This window comes from Fukomys damarensis, unplaced genomic scaffold, assembly GCF_012274545.1.
Source record: "Fukomys damarensis isolate Sample0158 unplaced genomic scaffold, DMR_v1.0_HiC HiC_scaffold_21, whole genome shotgun sequence".
Classification (NCBI taxonomy): domain Eukaryota; kingdom Metazoa; phylum Chordata; class Mammalia; order Rodentia; family Bathyergidae; genus Fukomys; species Fukomys damarensis.
In genome coordinates, this window is record NW_022900933.1 from 15,801,919 (window position 1) to 15,816,805 (window position 14,887).

General features: G+C 35.3%; 1 protein-coding gene across 15 annotated transcripts in view; it reads right to left on the minus strand.

Annotated features, from left to right (window-relative positions):
• Numb (NUMB endocytic adaptor protein) overlaps nt 1–14,887 on the minus strand; it is a 148,664-nt gene that overhangs the window by 68,844 nt on the left and 64,933 nt on the right. For 13 of the 15 annotated variants that reach the window (XM_010645442.3, XM_010645439.3, XM_033766673.1 and 10 more), the window contains one exon: nt 5,383–5,451. The exons of 1 other annotated variant lie outside the window; for it this stretch is intronic. The gene's annotated coding sequence lies outside the window, so the exon portion shown is untranslated. Of the gene's footprint in view, nt 1–5,359; nt 5,452–14,887 lie in introns of all 15 variants that reach the window. One more of the 15 variants, XM_033766669.1, reaches the window with a different exon arrangement.

Genomic DNA, 14,887 nt, shown 5'->3' on the forward strand with positions numbered 1-14,887 from the left:
TTTGGTGATACTGGGGATTGAACTCAGGACCTTGCACTTGCAAGGCAGGCACTACACCACTGAACTAAATCTCCTGCCCACAATTATACTTGTAAATGACTTGTGGGTAATAGGTCATTAGCATAAAGAAATAATCAGAAAATTTTAAAGCTTAAATATGTATAACAAAAGCTCCATTTCAAAACTCATGAGATCCCTGGTGTGAACAATCTGCAACAATGCATAAGATTCTAATAAGATTACTGACATTTAGAAATGGGAAGAAAGGAGCTAAAGGTGTAGGGAAGGTGGGATGGGTAGGGGAAGAGTAAAAAGGGAAAAGAAAAAAATATGAGAAAATGAAAAGATGAAAATAAAGTGTTTGTAGATGGGGAGGGGAGGAGGGGGTGAAGGGAGGGCAGAGGTAAGGGGAAAAAATGAGAATCAAGACTTGTCATGTAGAGGTACAAGATCCCAACAATGAATGTAACTGTTCTGTATCCCTAGAATGTACCAATAAACTCAATTAAAGCTGAAAAAAAAAAAGAAAAAAAAACTCATGAGATGCTTTTAAATGTATAGCTTCAAATGTTTATATTAAAAACCACCTGCATCACAAGCACAAGGACCCAAGTTCGATCCCTGGTACCAAAAACAAAAACAAAAAAGAAACAAGGGCTGGGGCTATTGATCAAAGATGGAGTGTGTACTTAGCATGTGCAAGGCCCTTGGTTTCATCCCCAGAACCAAAATTAAAAAAAAAAATCAGTAATTGATAAGCATATAAAAGACTCGTAAAAAGGAAAAAAAACAAACTAGAAGAAAATAGCACTTCAGTAACATCATGCTAGATTATTCATGCAGTTTTTTCACTGAAAATGAAAACTAAAAGTCATGGATAAATTTTATTTTAAAAAATACATTGAAAGCATTCAAGAGCTGACCATATGGCAAAGAAATTACCAGATCAAAATCTGAGAAGCAAGAATCACAAAGAAATCAGTGGCACAGTGAAACCGTTTTTGTCCTGGAGACTTAACTTATAAACTTGAGCAGAATTTTGATGGTCTCTTGGAAGAGAACAGAAGTCAAGTTCAGGCCCATCCACCAGGGCGATCTAACAGAGATCTTTTGCATATAAAGTTACATTCCCCTCTCCCAGTTTCATCCTCAGGAAAAAGAGTAAAGCAGTACACTCATTCTAAGTTGCCTTTCTACTGCTGAACAGAACAAGTATTTCTAAGTAGGCCTCCACATATATTTGCAACCCAGATTCACTTTATTTGATGGTCTAAAATACCTCAACTGCCAGCTATTCCTCAGCCAGAAGTCTACTATCTAGAATATAAAGGAATGAAAAAAAAAAAACTAGATCCCCCCCAAATAAAAGACTCAATAAAAAATATGGACAATGAAATCAAAAGACATTCTCAGAAGTACAAATGGCCAATCAACACATGAAGAAATGAAAATTAAAATAACACTGAGATTCTATCTTATCCCAGAAAGAACAGCCATCAGTAAGAAAACTAAAACCTTTTGACCCAGCCATTCCCACTCCATGTATCTTCTCAAAACGGTTAAAGGCATATTAGAGTGATACAATCATGTGCATGATTATAACAACATAATTCATACTAACCAGATCTTGGAAGCAGCCTATATGTTCATCAACAGATGAATGGATAAAGAAATGTGGTATTACACACAATGGAGTACCACTCTATCATAAGAAAGATAAACCGCAGTCACTTGTAGGAAAATGGATTCACCTTGAATCATAATGTACAGTAAGTCAGGCACACAAGATTATCTATCTCCTTGTTCCTCTTATATGAGAAACTCAAAGTATAAATAAAGACAAAATAAAAGATAAGAGAATATGAAGTATAGGGAGATAGGTGATCAAAGGAGAAGGTGATCAAGAGATGGAGGGAGAGGGAAGGGAAATAAGGGAAAGAGGATGAGAAGGGGAATGAAGATGCACCAACTCCCCACAAGGCATTATACTAATAATTTTTTAAAAATTAAAATAACGCAAGCCATAAATTTAGAGAGTCACCAAACCATAGTACCTTGAGGTACCTGGAAAAATACAAAGACAAATAATCTTGAAGTAATTCATTTCCATCTTGGTCTCAAAAATACTCACAAGTATCTTTTCCAGGAAAAATAATCATTTCACAGTCATAATCTTGGTTTTTTTGTTTGTTTGTTTTTTGCGGTCCTGGGGATCGAACTCAGGACCTTGTGCTTGCAAGGCAGGAACAGTGCCACCAAGTTAAGTTAAATCCCTGGCCCACAGTCAATCTTTTTTAAAAAATTAAGTTTATTGGTACATTTCAGGTATACAATACAGTTACACTCATCATTGGGATCTTGTATCTTTACATGATTTATCTTGGTTCTTATTTCTTCCCCATTCCCGGCCTTTCCTTCACCCCCTCCACTCTTCTCTGTTGTACAAAGATACTGTTTGTTTTTCCTTTCTTCATATTTTTTCTTTCCCCTTTTTACCTTTCCCCTACTTCCCACTTCCCCTACTCCTTTAGACCTTTTCTTCCTATTTCATATTATCAATTATACATTTTGAACCTTATTTATACTTTTAGTTTTTCAGAAACTATTCAATATTTACATATATGCGTCCTATTTATTTCACTTGAGTATGGCCTCAATGTGCATCCATTTAGCTATAGATGTCTCTAGTTTCTCATTCCTTATAGCCGAGTAGTACTCCATTTTATAGAAAAACCACATCTTTTTTCAGTCTCCAGTTGATGGGCATTTGGGCTGTTTTCAAGTTTTAGCCGCCACTATAAACATGGGTGCACATATTTCACTGTGGTATGATTCTTTTAATTCTTTTGGAAACATACCCAGCAGAGGAATAGCTGGGTCAAATGGGATCTCTAATCCTAGTTCTTTGAGGTATCTCCATATTGATTTCCACAGTGATTGCACCAGTCAGTACTCCCACCAACAATGAAAAAGGGTTCCTTTCTCCCCACTAGCCTGCCAGCATTTGTTGCCAATTTCTTGACAGCAGCCATTCTTTCTGGGGTGAGGTGGAATCTCAGTGTTGTTTTCATTTGCATCTCTCGTGACCAGTGATGTTGAATATTTTTTTCCTATCTTTATCTGCTGCTTTTATTTGTTTGTCTGAGAAATGTCTGCTCATTTCAGATGCCCATTTCTGGATTGGGTCTTTATATTTGGGGGGCCTGATTTTTTGAGTTCTTTATATATTCTAGACATTAGACTTTTGTCTGAGGAACAGCTGGTAAACATTTTTTCCACACTGTAGGTTGTCTCCTGCACTGCAAGAGCATCTTTTTAGTAAGATGAGATCCCAGTTGTTGATTCTTTGTGCTAGTTCCTGTGCTACTGAGGATTTGTTCATAGAATGTTTTCCTATGCCAATGTTTTCGAGAGTTCTACCTAACTTATCTTCCAGCAAGTTTAGTGTTTCTGTTTTAATATTTAGAGCTTTAATCCACTTTGATTTTAGTTTAGTGCACAGTGAAAGATAGGGGTCTAGTTTTAATCTTTGGCAGGTTGAAATCCAGTTTTTCCAACACCATTTATTGAAGAGGCTATCTTTCCTCCACTGAGGATGGCTGGCTCCTTTGTCAAAGATGAGGCAGCTGAGTACATCTGGAGTTGTTTCTACATCTTCTAATCTATTCCACTGATCCTTGGGTCTGTTTCTTTGCCAGTACAGTGCTGTTTTTAATCACAGTGGCTTTGTATAGTTTCAAGTTGGGGATTGTGATACCCCTTCTCATGTCTCTGTTGCCTAGAATTACTTTTGCTGTTCTAGGTCCCTTCTGGTTCCAAATGAATTTTTGGATTGTTTTCTCTAGTTCCCACAGTCATAATTTATACAGAATAAATAAAAAGAAATCTCTACACTAGAAACAATATACTCTTTAAAAAGCCCTATCATAAACAGAAAACTAAAAAAGGAAGAACATAACATTTACAATAGTAACAAAAAATAATACGATAAGTAAAAAATAATTTAATAATTAAATTTGTGAGAAGATTTAAAAAACTTTTAGGGAGAAAAATAGCTTAGTAAAAATATTTTCAAATATATGAATAAATAGAAAGATGTTACCATGGTTATAGATAAGGCACAATACCTTCAAAATAAAGGGAATAAATTAAATCCATCCATACATTAAAAGGTATAGGGTTCTTGGACTCATACACAAAACAAGGCCTGTTCTTTAAATAACAGCTTTTGACTTTTTACAAACTTGTTAAATTTTGCAGTTACCTTCCATTCATAGTATAAACTTAGCAACTGGTATAAACTTATTTATTAGTCACTAACATGTATTTTCCTTTAATTGGATCAAGTAAAAGTTGAAAGAGCACTGTAGAATTCTGACAGCTACACTAAACAAGTATGGCTGAATTCTAGTTGAATATGCTATGGCCCTATAGATTCAAAGGTCAATCAGTGTGCATATTTATCATAGTGTCAGTTCTGATTACCATTCTTGCACGTAATGAAATATTGCCAACATTTTACAGAATACATAAAGTTTTGTTTGTTAGTAATCACCACTCAACACTGTCAAAATACTACTTCCTTAAAGGCCACTTGAACAATTTTATTTTGAAGCTGCACTCTCAAGGATAAAACAGAAAAAGCACATTCATAACACAATGTGTGTTCTATAGTGCACTTATGTGTGGTCCTTTATATACATACAGTCCTTTATCCACGTGAGACTTATAAACAGTTGTCCAGTTTGTTTTATGCTAGATCAATCTTGGTCAAATTTGTTGTAGGTCTTATTTATTCAAGTTTAATTTTGGTTTATGTAGGATTTGTTGTACTCTACATTGCTACCTAAACTTTGATTTATCTAAATTGTCTAGCAAGGAATTAAAAATAATAATTTGCTTTACTAGTTGCTGATATATAATACTTGTAGTTGGCACTAAATGCTTACTATGTAACAGGCATTGTTATAGTGTTGTGTATATATTACATCATTTAATCGTCACAACAATTCTATCAGGTACATGATAGCAGTATCACCATTTTACAGACAGGAAAACTGAGGCATAAAAGGTAACTTTCCCAATGTCACACAAGTGGAGAAGCTTAGAGATTTGTCTTCAGAACTCAAACTTCCAGACTGTCTTCAGAATGCAAACTTTCAGTTACTATATTATACCATTTTTCACAATATTTACAAGATAAATGAAATTTTATGAGGGACAAAAAAACCTTATCATTGAAGTCCCTAAGTGTTAAATACAGTTAAGCAATATTAAGACCAATATAACTTATTAAAGATTTATATTTCACAACTATTTCAAAGTGACATGGCCATGATTGTTTTGAAGATGGACAGACCTGGCTCTGAATCTTGGCTGTACCTGTTAGAAGCTGTATCACTTTAGACTTTGGACAAGTTTCGTAACTTCACCAAGCCTCAGTTTCCTCATCTGTAAAATGAGAATAACAAACATCTCACAAAATTGTTGTTAGTAATATAACTATTATTGCATACACCAATATATAACTCCAAAAAAAATACGGGTACACACGCAAAAAGAGGAAGCTCTCAATTTTCTCTTCGAAAACAATATTATAATGATAAAATGAAGATGATAACTCCAAATCATTGCCACAACTCAAACACACACACTAATATAGAACTACAATCTCCTCTAATACATAAAAATTAATTACCCTAGGTAAAAATCAAATGCCAACAGGTAAATCACAAGGTCTTTAAAATACTATAGATACATAAAGAAAAATGATAAGACATTGTTATTTCTAAGGGCAAATCCCATTCCACACACATTTCTATAGGTCCAAAAGAGGAAAAGCTGTAAAAAAGGTGGGTAGAAAATGGACCCAGAGGGCTGGGGATTTAGCTCAGTGGTTCTGGCACCTGCCTCACAAGTGCAAGGTCCCAAATTTGATCTCTGGTACCAAAAAGGAAAAAGAAAATGTACCCAGAATTACTGTAATACAGGGGAACATATTCAAGATGACCCAATCATATCTATCTCCTTTTTCATATGAGTGAAGATAAAAAATATTGTACTCATTTTCTTGTAGCAAATAATAGTTCTGCGATGTTAAAAAGATTACTTGGTTTGGACTTTTGTTTTTGTTTTGCAGATATCTCCCTGTCCAAGAAAATTTATGGTTGGTAAAGGGTAAATGTTATACAATTACAGTTTATAAACAGGGACTGAAGGTTCATAAATGAAAAATGGTCAAAAAGAAAATCTAGGACCGGGGATTTGGCTCAGTGGTTTCACCGCCTGCCTTGCAAGTGCAAGGACCTGAGTTCAATCCCCTGTAAAAAGCAAAAAACAAAAAGAAAATCTAGAAAGAAAAAAGAAAATCTGTATATTAAAGATCTTTGGTTTAAAGAGAAAATTACACATGCAAAACTAAGTCATGAAATGGTAACAAGGCAATTCATCAGATGAAAAATTTATAGGTTAGCTACCATATGCAATATGATAGTATTAGAATGGGTACAGAAAAATAGTGACAATCTCTACACTTTAGGTTCTTATAATCAAGAGTATTTAAAAAAAACTATAATGGAACATTGTAAATGCTTTATGAAAGGCATAAATTACTACATGTGTTCAAAGGAGGTTGAGATTAGTACATTCAAGGGAAGAAATGAAGACTTTGTAGAAGATGAAGTATTTGAAAAGTGATTTCTAACAATCCTAATCCTGACTTCTGAACATAAAAACAATTTAAGGGCTGGAGATTTAGCTCAATGGTATCACGCCTGCCTCATAAGCGCAAGGCCCTAAGTTCAATCCTCGGTAACAGGGGAAGAAAAAAAAAAGATGAAGAGTAGAACATGAAAATGTATGTTAAAAACTAAGAATATTTTCAAAAAGGAAATCTAACAATACTAGCCATATCATCATACTATTTGACAATAATAGTGCTATCAGTCAACTGACATTTATCTTCAAATACTATTTTAGAAGTTTATACTAAGGAACTTGATAGATTTTTTTTAATACTAGGAATTGAATCTAGGACCTTTGCAATGAAGTACATTCCCAGCCCTTTAAAATTTTGAGACAGGGTCTCCTAAGTCACTAAATTGCCCAGGCTGGGCTCAAATTTGCAATCCTCCTGTTTTGGCCTCTCAGAGTTCTGGGCTTACAGAAATGCACCATCACACCTGGCTATTATCTTAACCATCTTAAGATCTAGCATTATAGATAAGTTCTGCCAGTTTTGAATTTTATAAAAAGACTCACACGTACCCTTTTTGTAGCTACTTTGCTTCATTCAACATAATATTCATGAATCTGATTCATATTGTTGCCTGAAGTTATAAGTTATAATCTATTCATTCTCTTTGACAGTACTTCACTGTTCAATCAACTGTTGATATAAACTGAGCAAGCCAGGTGTGACGGCCAGCACTTGAAATCCCTGCCACTTAGTAGGCTAATGCAGGAGGACCCCAAGTTTTAAGATAGCCTGGCAACTTAGTAAGACCCTATCTGGACAGTGGTAAGACGGTGGTAAACTGAGTTCCAAGTGTGTGGGCAACCCCACCCCCAAGGCTTTGACAATTTTAGCCCACAAAACCTCTCAGGCTGGTTCCACTCATGGCCTGCAGCTCTCCTCAGTAAATGCTCCACATCTTTTGCATCTCTGAATTCCTGGGGTCTCCTCTGTAACTTCAGCTTTATGGACTGCCCTTCCAGGCTTCCTTTAAAATCTGTGTGGAAGCCTAGCTGACCCTACAACTCTTACATTCTGCATGTCAGTAAAACAAGCATCACTGGGCTGCTTCCTAGGTCTCTTGTTAGTCAGATTTATGAACTTCCTATTGGCAGCCTGGTCTTCTGAGCTCTGACCATTATTGTTCATCAAGCACTGTTTACAATGCTCTAGGGCTTCTCTAGCACACATCTATAAATTTTTCTAAACTTCCTTTGCAAACCAGTTTCAAAGGCTTATGAACCATATAATCAGGACTGTAATAATAATAACCCCACTCTTGGTACCAATTTTCTGTATTCCTTTCTAATTGCTGAGACACAATAGCAAACTACTCACAACTTAGATGAGGATAGGTTTAATTTGCTCCTGGTATTAGTACATTATCAGCTTGCTCCAAAGCACATTATTTGGAAAGCTGTGGAGGAGCAAAGATGCTTACCTCATGGTGACTGGGAAGCAAAGCAGGGAAGAGTACCACAGCAGAAGGGTGAAGGACAGAGATCCCAAGGCCATGTGCTTCCATGACTATTCAGACACACTTATAAATGTGCCATCAATTGTGGGAACAGATCCCAAAGCCGAGTTGAAACTCTAACAGCCACCATATTGCTAAACAGCTCCTCAGAACTATTATAAAGTTGAGTTTTTAAAAATGTTAATCTAATAGTATGAGTATAACTTATTATTAAAGTGACACTGCATTCACATTAGCTCAAAGAAATTAAAAAAGAAATTCTACCTCTAAAATATCGCCTTTTATGAAATAATTAGAAATATGTCCTTCACATTTCTTTATGTAAATTCATAAAAGTATTTGTCTGGAACAAAGGCCAAGTAAATTTACAAATAATCCTTTTCTTGGGAAACTTTCTGCCAAAAGAAAAAAATGTTTTTTAATTCTTGAATTATCTATTTTTGTAAATATTTAGGGCAGATGAATATAGAACATGAATTGCTCAAGGTTACTAGGCAATGACAGAACAACAAACACAGTCAGGTCCTTTTATGTTCACAATTCAGAATTTTTCTATATGACCAGTATTTCCTTCACTACTTTACTTTAAATGATGAGAATGATTTTTGTCCTTTTCAAAAGTAAATTCTTTAATCTCAACTTAATTATAATTCAGGTATATGAAGATTTTAATTGAGAAATTTTAAGATAAATTTCTATTTTTATATAACTTCAAATCTGAAAAAAAATCTGTAAGTATTACTTAAATTTTGCCCTAATTTATCATTCTCTCACACACATTTTTTCTGAACAATATGAGAATGAGTTACACACACTATACCATTTTAGCCCTCTAGTTTTCCAGTATTTTCCCAGGAGCAAGGACATTTGCTTAGATAACCACAATATAGCTAAGCAAATCAGTATTATATCAATGTTAAACTTATAACCCATATGCAAGTGTCATTAATTGCCTTCAAAATGACCTTTAAAGCTATTTATTTCCCCAGTCCAAAATCTAATTCAGGATTATGAATCTTTAGATTTTTATTTTCTCCTAACAGTTCCCTAGTTTTTCTATGTCTTTTATGACTGATCTTTTTCAAGAACACAGACCAGTTATTTTGAAGATCATCCTTCAATTTAGCTTTCTTTCATGTTTAAATTTGGGCTACGCATTTTCTGCAGGAACATCACAAAGTGATGTTGTATCATTCTCACGGTATTTTAATAGAAGCTGGGAGATTCTGTAAGTTGGTACAAACTTTGATCACTTGGCTAAGGTTGTATCTGCCAAGTTTCTCCACCATAAATTTGCTATTTTTCTCACTGTAATAAGCAAATATTTGGTAAGGTTTATGTTGAGATTATATGAAAATCATGTTTTTCATTAACCCGATTTTTAAAAATTAGTACATCTTTGCATTACATGAAGTTTACATTCATCTTAGGGAGTAGGTACATGTACATGACATACCTTATTTATTCCCCTTACGATCCATACCCATATCCCTCCCACCATCTCTAGATACCCTTTACCCATTTTTATTATTACTAACTTTTTTTACTCATTCATGACATATTTACATCCACTGTATTAGGTACATGTACATGACTCATCTTCAGTCTTTTTACCTCCTCTTCCCCTTGCCCTACTCCTTCACCCTCAGTCTCTTGAATCCCTTCCCATTTACAAAAGATCTACCTATTTTCTTCTATAAGACCCTTATTTTACTGAGACACCATACTGTATTTAAGCTTGGGTATCTCATTTCACTTATTATACTCTCCATTTTCCTATATTATACTATCCATTTTCCTACAAATGTCTCAATCTTCTTCTTCTTGTTTTTTGTTTGTTTGTTTTTGTGGTACCCAGGACTGAACTCAGGACCTTGTGCTTGCCAGACCTGGTCCTCAAACTTATCTTTTATAGCCAAGTAGTATTCAACTGTGTATACATACATTTTCTTTATCCATTTGTCTGTTGGATATACAAACTGCTTCCAGGATTTGGCTATTACTGGGCTGCTATATTTATAGCATATTGTTGTGTATGTATTGCTGTAATACAATGTCTTTTAGCTCTAGAAGAATAGCTGGGTTTAGTTCTTTGAGAACTTACCCGATTTCTGTAATGTTGTACTAGTTCCCAACAATAATATGGAAATGTTCCTTTTTCTCCAAAGGCATACCAGCATTTATTCTGTATTTGATTTTTTGATGATTGCTATTCTTTCTGGTATAAGATAAAATTATAGTGTTGTTTTAATTTATATTTCTGTAATGGCCAGAAATTGAATTTTTTAATATGTTTATTGGCCTTTTGTACTCGAACTGTCTATTCATTTCACTTGTCCATTTTTTGATTGGATCACTCATTGGGGAGGGTCTAATCTTTTGAGTTATCTACTCTAGATTTCAGTCCTATAGTTGGCAAATATTTTCATTTTATAGGTTTTTTCCCTCTACTGATTGTTTCCTTTGCTGTGCAGTGCTTTTAAATTTAATAGAATCTCATTTATTGATTCTTGCTGATATTTCTTGTACAACTGGAGTTCTGCTCATAAAGTCCTTGCCAATACATATGACTTCAAGTGTTTTACCTATTTTACCTTCCAGTAGGTTATTTGCTTTAATGTTTAGATCTTTGATCCATTTTAATTTTAGTTTAGTACATGGTGAGAGACTTGGATCTAGCTTCCATCTTCTGCATATAGATAGCCTATTTAAAACATGGTGTTGGGAAAACTGGCTATCTTTGCCTCAATATATGTTTTTGGCCCCTTGGTTGAAGATCAAATAGCTGAACACATCTGGTTATGTTTCTGTATCCTCTATTTTATTCTGCTGATCCATATCTGTTTTAGTGCCAATATCATGCCATTTTTATTATTGTTACTTTACAGTGTAACTTGAAGTCAGATATTGTGATGCCTTCTGCTATGTTCTTGTTGCCCAGGATTGCTTTTGCTATTCTGGGTCTCCTCCAGTTCCTTATGAATTTTAGAACTGTTTTTTCTAGTTCTGTGAGGAACTCAAAGGGTAGAGATATAGATTCCATCTTTTGTAGGAAAAGTAGCAAAGCCACATTGTAAAGGGTTATAATAAAGACTGAAGAATTACTGCGGCCACTTTTTCAGTACCACAGATTGAAGCCAGGGCCTTATACATAGTAGGCAAGTGCTCTACTATTGAACTACATCCCCAGCCTTTAATCGTACCAACTTTGCATATAATCTACTAGTATTGTTTTTGGTACCTTACCAATTATCATTTGTTTTTCTTCTCCTCCTCCTTCCTTTTCCTATTCTTCCTCTTCTTCCTCTTTCTCTCCTCCTCCTCCTTTATGTCCATTGTTATTTCAAATAACTCAGTTATTTAATTTTACCCATGTTTCTTCTTTCCTGTGTCCGTGGTTGTTATCTATGTTATTGTACTTCACCTGGAATTACATCTCTCTTTTTCATCTATAGGTATGAATGTTCAGTTTTGTCTGAGAGCTTTCTTGGGGTGGGGTAGTACTGGGGATTGAACTAGGGCCTTCACAATGAGCTACATCTCCAAGCCCTTTTTATTATTTTGAGACAGCATCTCACTAAGTTCCCCAGGCAGGACTTGAACTTGTGATCCTCTTGCTCAGCTTCCCAGAATACTGCTTTTTGACTTTGTTACTTTTCCTACAAAAGATGGAATCTATATCTCTACCATTTTAGTTCGTGCTTGGCCATGTCACTTTCTCAGACTAATGGAATACTAGAAATCATAATATACCAGGCTTAAAAAGTATTTACATATTGGGATTTGTCATTTCCTGCTACGTTTACAACTCTGAATCCATCAGGGGAATGAATCTGCCTTTTGGAAAGACTACATAGAGTACTCCTTTACCTTTACAGTGGCCCCAACTCTGCCAACCAAAAAATACAGTACACAAGGGAGGCTACTGTATATAATCCAGCCCCAGCAGACCATCAAGATCAGTGTAGCTCAAGCCAAACTACCAGATCACCAATTACAAACCATTATTTATTTAAGCCACTCAACTTTTTAAGCATCAAAAAGGTGACTGATACAGAACTCATGTTTAAGCTGATAAGATAAGATGCATAAGTTGTTAAGTGGTTCTGAAGCAGGGTCAATTCTGCTCCCCTTGGGGATACTGGCTGCTTTTGGTTTGGATTTTAATACCTGCAAAACCCCATGTGTTAAGACTTGTTCTGAGTGGTTTTTTTTTTTGTGTGTGTGTGTGTGTGGGCGGGGTGGTGGGGTTCTGGGAATCCTTGCACATACTAGGCAAGTGTTCTACTACTGAGCTATATCCTCAGCCTGAGGACTGTGATACTTTAAGAAGTGGGGCCTAGTGATAGCTCTTCCAGTCCCTGGGGACATGTATGTGAAGGGGATGGGACTCCAGTCCTTTCTTTTTCCTGTCGTTTTTGCTTCCCAACCAAGAGGTAAATGTCCTGCAATGCCCTTCCACCGTGTACTGCCTCACTATAAGTCCACAGCAGGAGGGTCAATGAATTATGAACTAAAAGCTCCAAAACTCTGAGCCAAAATTAACTTTCTCACACTAGCCAGAACAATTAGACAAGAGAAAGAAATAAAAGGGATAAAGATAGGAAAGGAAGAAGTTACCATTTTTGCAGATAACATGATACTCTACATAGAAGATCCCAAAAACTCCACCAAAAGACTTTTAGATTCAATAACCAAATTCAGTAGCATAGCTGGATACAGTCAACACTCAAAAGTTAACAGCCTTCCTGAACACAAAAAAACAGATTCATGGAGAGAAATTAAGAGAAAAAATCCCTTTCACAGTAACATAAAAAAAAAAAAATGAAATACCTAGGAATCAACCTAATGAAGGAAGTAAAAGACCTCTACATTGAAAACTAAAGTACTGGGAAAAAGGACACCAAAGAGGATATCAGACAATGGAAATATCCCTTGTTCTTGGCTAGGAAGAACCAATATAGTGAAAATGGCCATACTTCCAAAATTGTTATACAGATTCAATGCAATCCCAAGCAAAATCCCAACAACCTATCTCACAGAATTAGAAAAAAGAATCCTAAAATTCATTTGAAACCAGAAGAGACCAAGAATACCAAAATTAATTCTGGGTAACAAAGGCAAAGCAGAGGATATCACAATCCCTGACTTGAAAAGGTTGCTGTGATAAAAAACAGCATGGTACTGGCAATAGAACAGACCTGAGGATCAATGGAGGGAACTGGAGGAGGCAGAAAAGACTCCAGACATACTCAACCAACTCATCTTTGACAAAGGAGCCAAACACTTTACTGGAAGAAAGATAGCCTCTTTAATAAATGGAGCTGGCAAAACTGGCTTTCACATGTCAAAGACTAAAACTACACCAATATCTTTCACCATGCACTTACTTAAAATTGAAATGAATTATAGATCTAAATATTAAAACAGAAACACAAAATTTGCTGGAAAAAAGAATAGGTAGAACACTTGAGGACATAGGAGGGGCAAAGATTTCATGAACTAAACCCAGACCATATGGGAAATATTACAAAAAATCAACAACTGGGACCTCGTCTTATCAAAAAATTTCTGCACAGCACGAGAAATCACCAAAAGAGTGAAGAGACAGCCCACAGAGTGGGAAAAAAAATTGTTACCGGCTATTCAGATAAAGGACAATTATCTAGAATACATAAAGAACTCAAAAAAAAAAAAATCACACCCCCCAAATTTAAAGACCCAATCCAAAGATGGGCATCTGAAATGAAGACACTTCTCAGATGAAGAATTAGAAATGGTAAATAAATATATGAAAAACGGTCCAATATCTCTGGTCATTCTGTGAAAATGTAAATTAAAACAATCCTGAGATTCTATCTCACTCCAGAAGGAATGGCTGCTATCAAGAAATCAACAAATAACAAATGATGGAGGGGCTGTGGGGAAAAGGGAACCCCTCTCCACTGTTGGTGGAGTGTAGACTGGTGCAACCACTGTGAAAAATCAGTGTGGAGATTTCTCAAAAAACTAAAACTAGAGGTTCCATTTCACCCAGGTATACCTAAAAGCTTTTGGTATTTTTCTGAAAGAATTAAAAGCATCATATCACAGTGATATATGCACATCCATGTTTATAGAAGCACAGTTTGTAATAGCTAAATGTTGGAAACAGCCCAAATGGCCATCAAATTATGAGTGAATACAGAAGATGTGGTTCTTTTATATAATGGAGTACTACTCTTCCATACATAAGGATGGGCTTCATTTATAGCTAAATGGATGGACCTTAAGACCATACTCTTAAGTGAAATAAATCAAACACACATTTAAATACTACATTATTTCTCTGATGTGAGAATCTAAAAGTGAAATAAGGACTGAAATGTACAATGGATGTTGGGAAATGGGAATAAAGTGTTCAAATGGGAAGGGGAACAAGGGAGGAGGGAGGGGAAAAAGGAAGGAAGGGACAAGTAAAAAGAGAAAATAGAAGGAAAAGGGAAACAAAGCTTTTGTACGGGGGGGTGTTGAAGGAGGGAATAGGACAAAGTAAAACAAAATTTATATTAAAAATACATATATTAAATGAAAACAAAAACAAAATTAACTTTCTATTTATAAGTTAATTGTCTCAGGTATTTGTTATAGTAACAGAAATCTTGCTAACACACTGGAGATGTTCTGTTGCTGTCCTG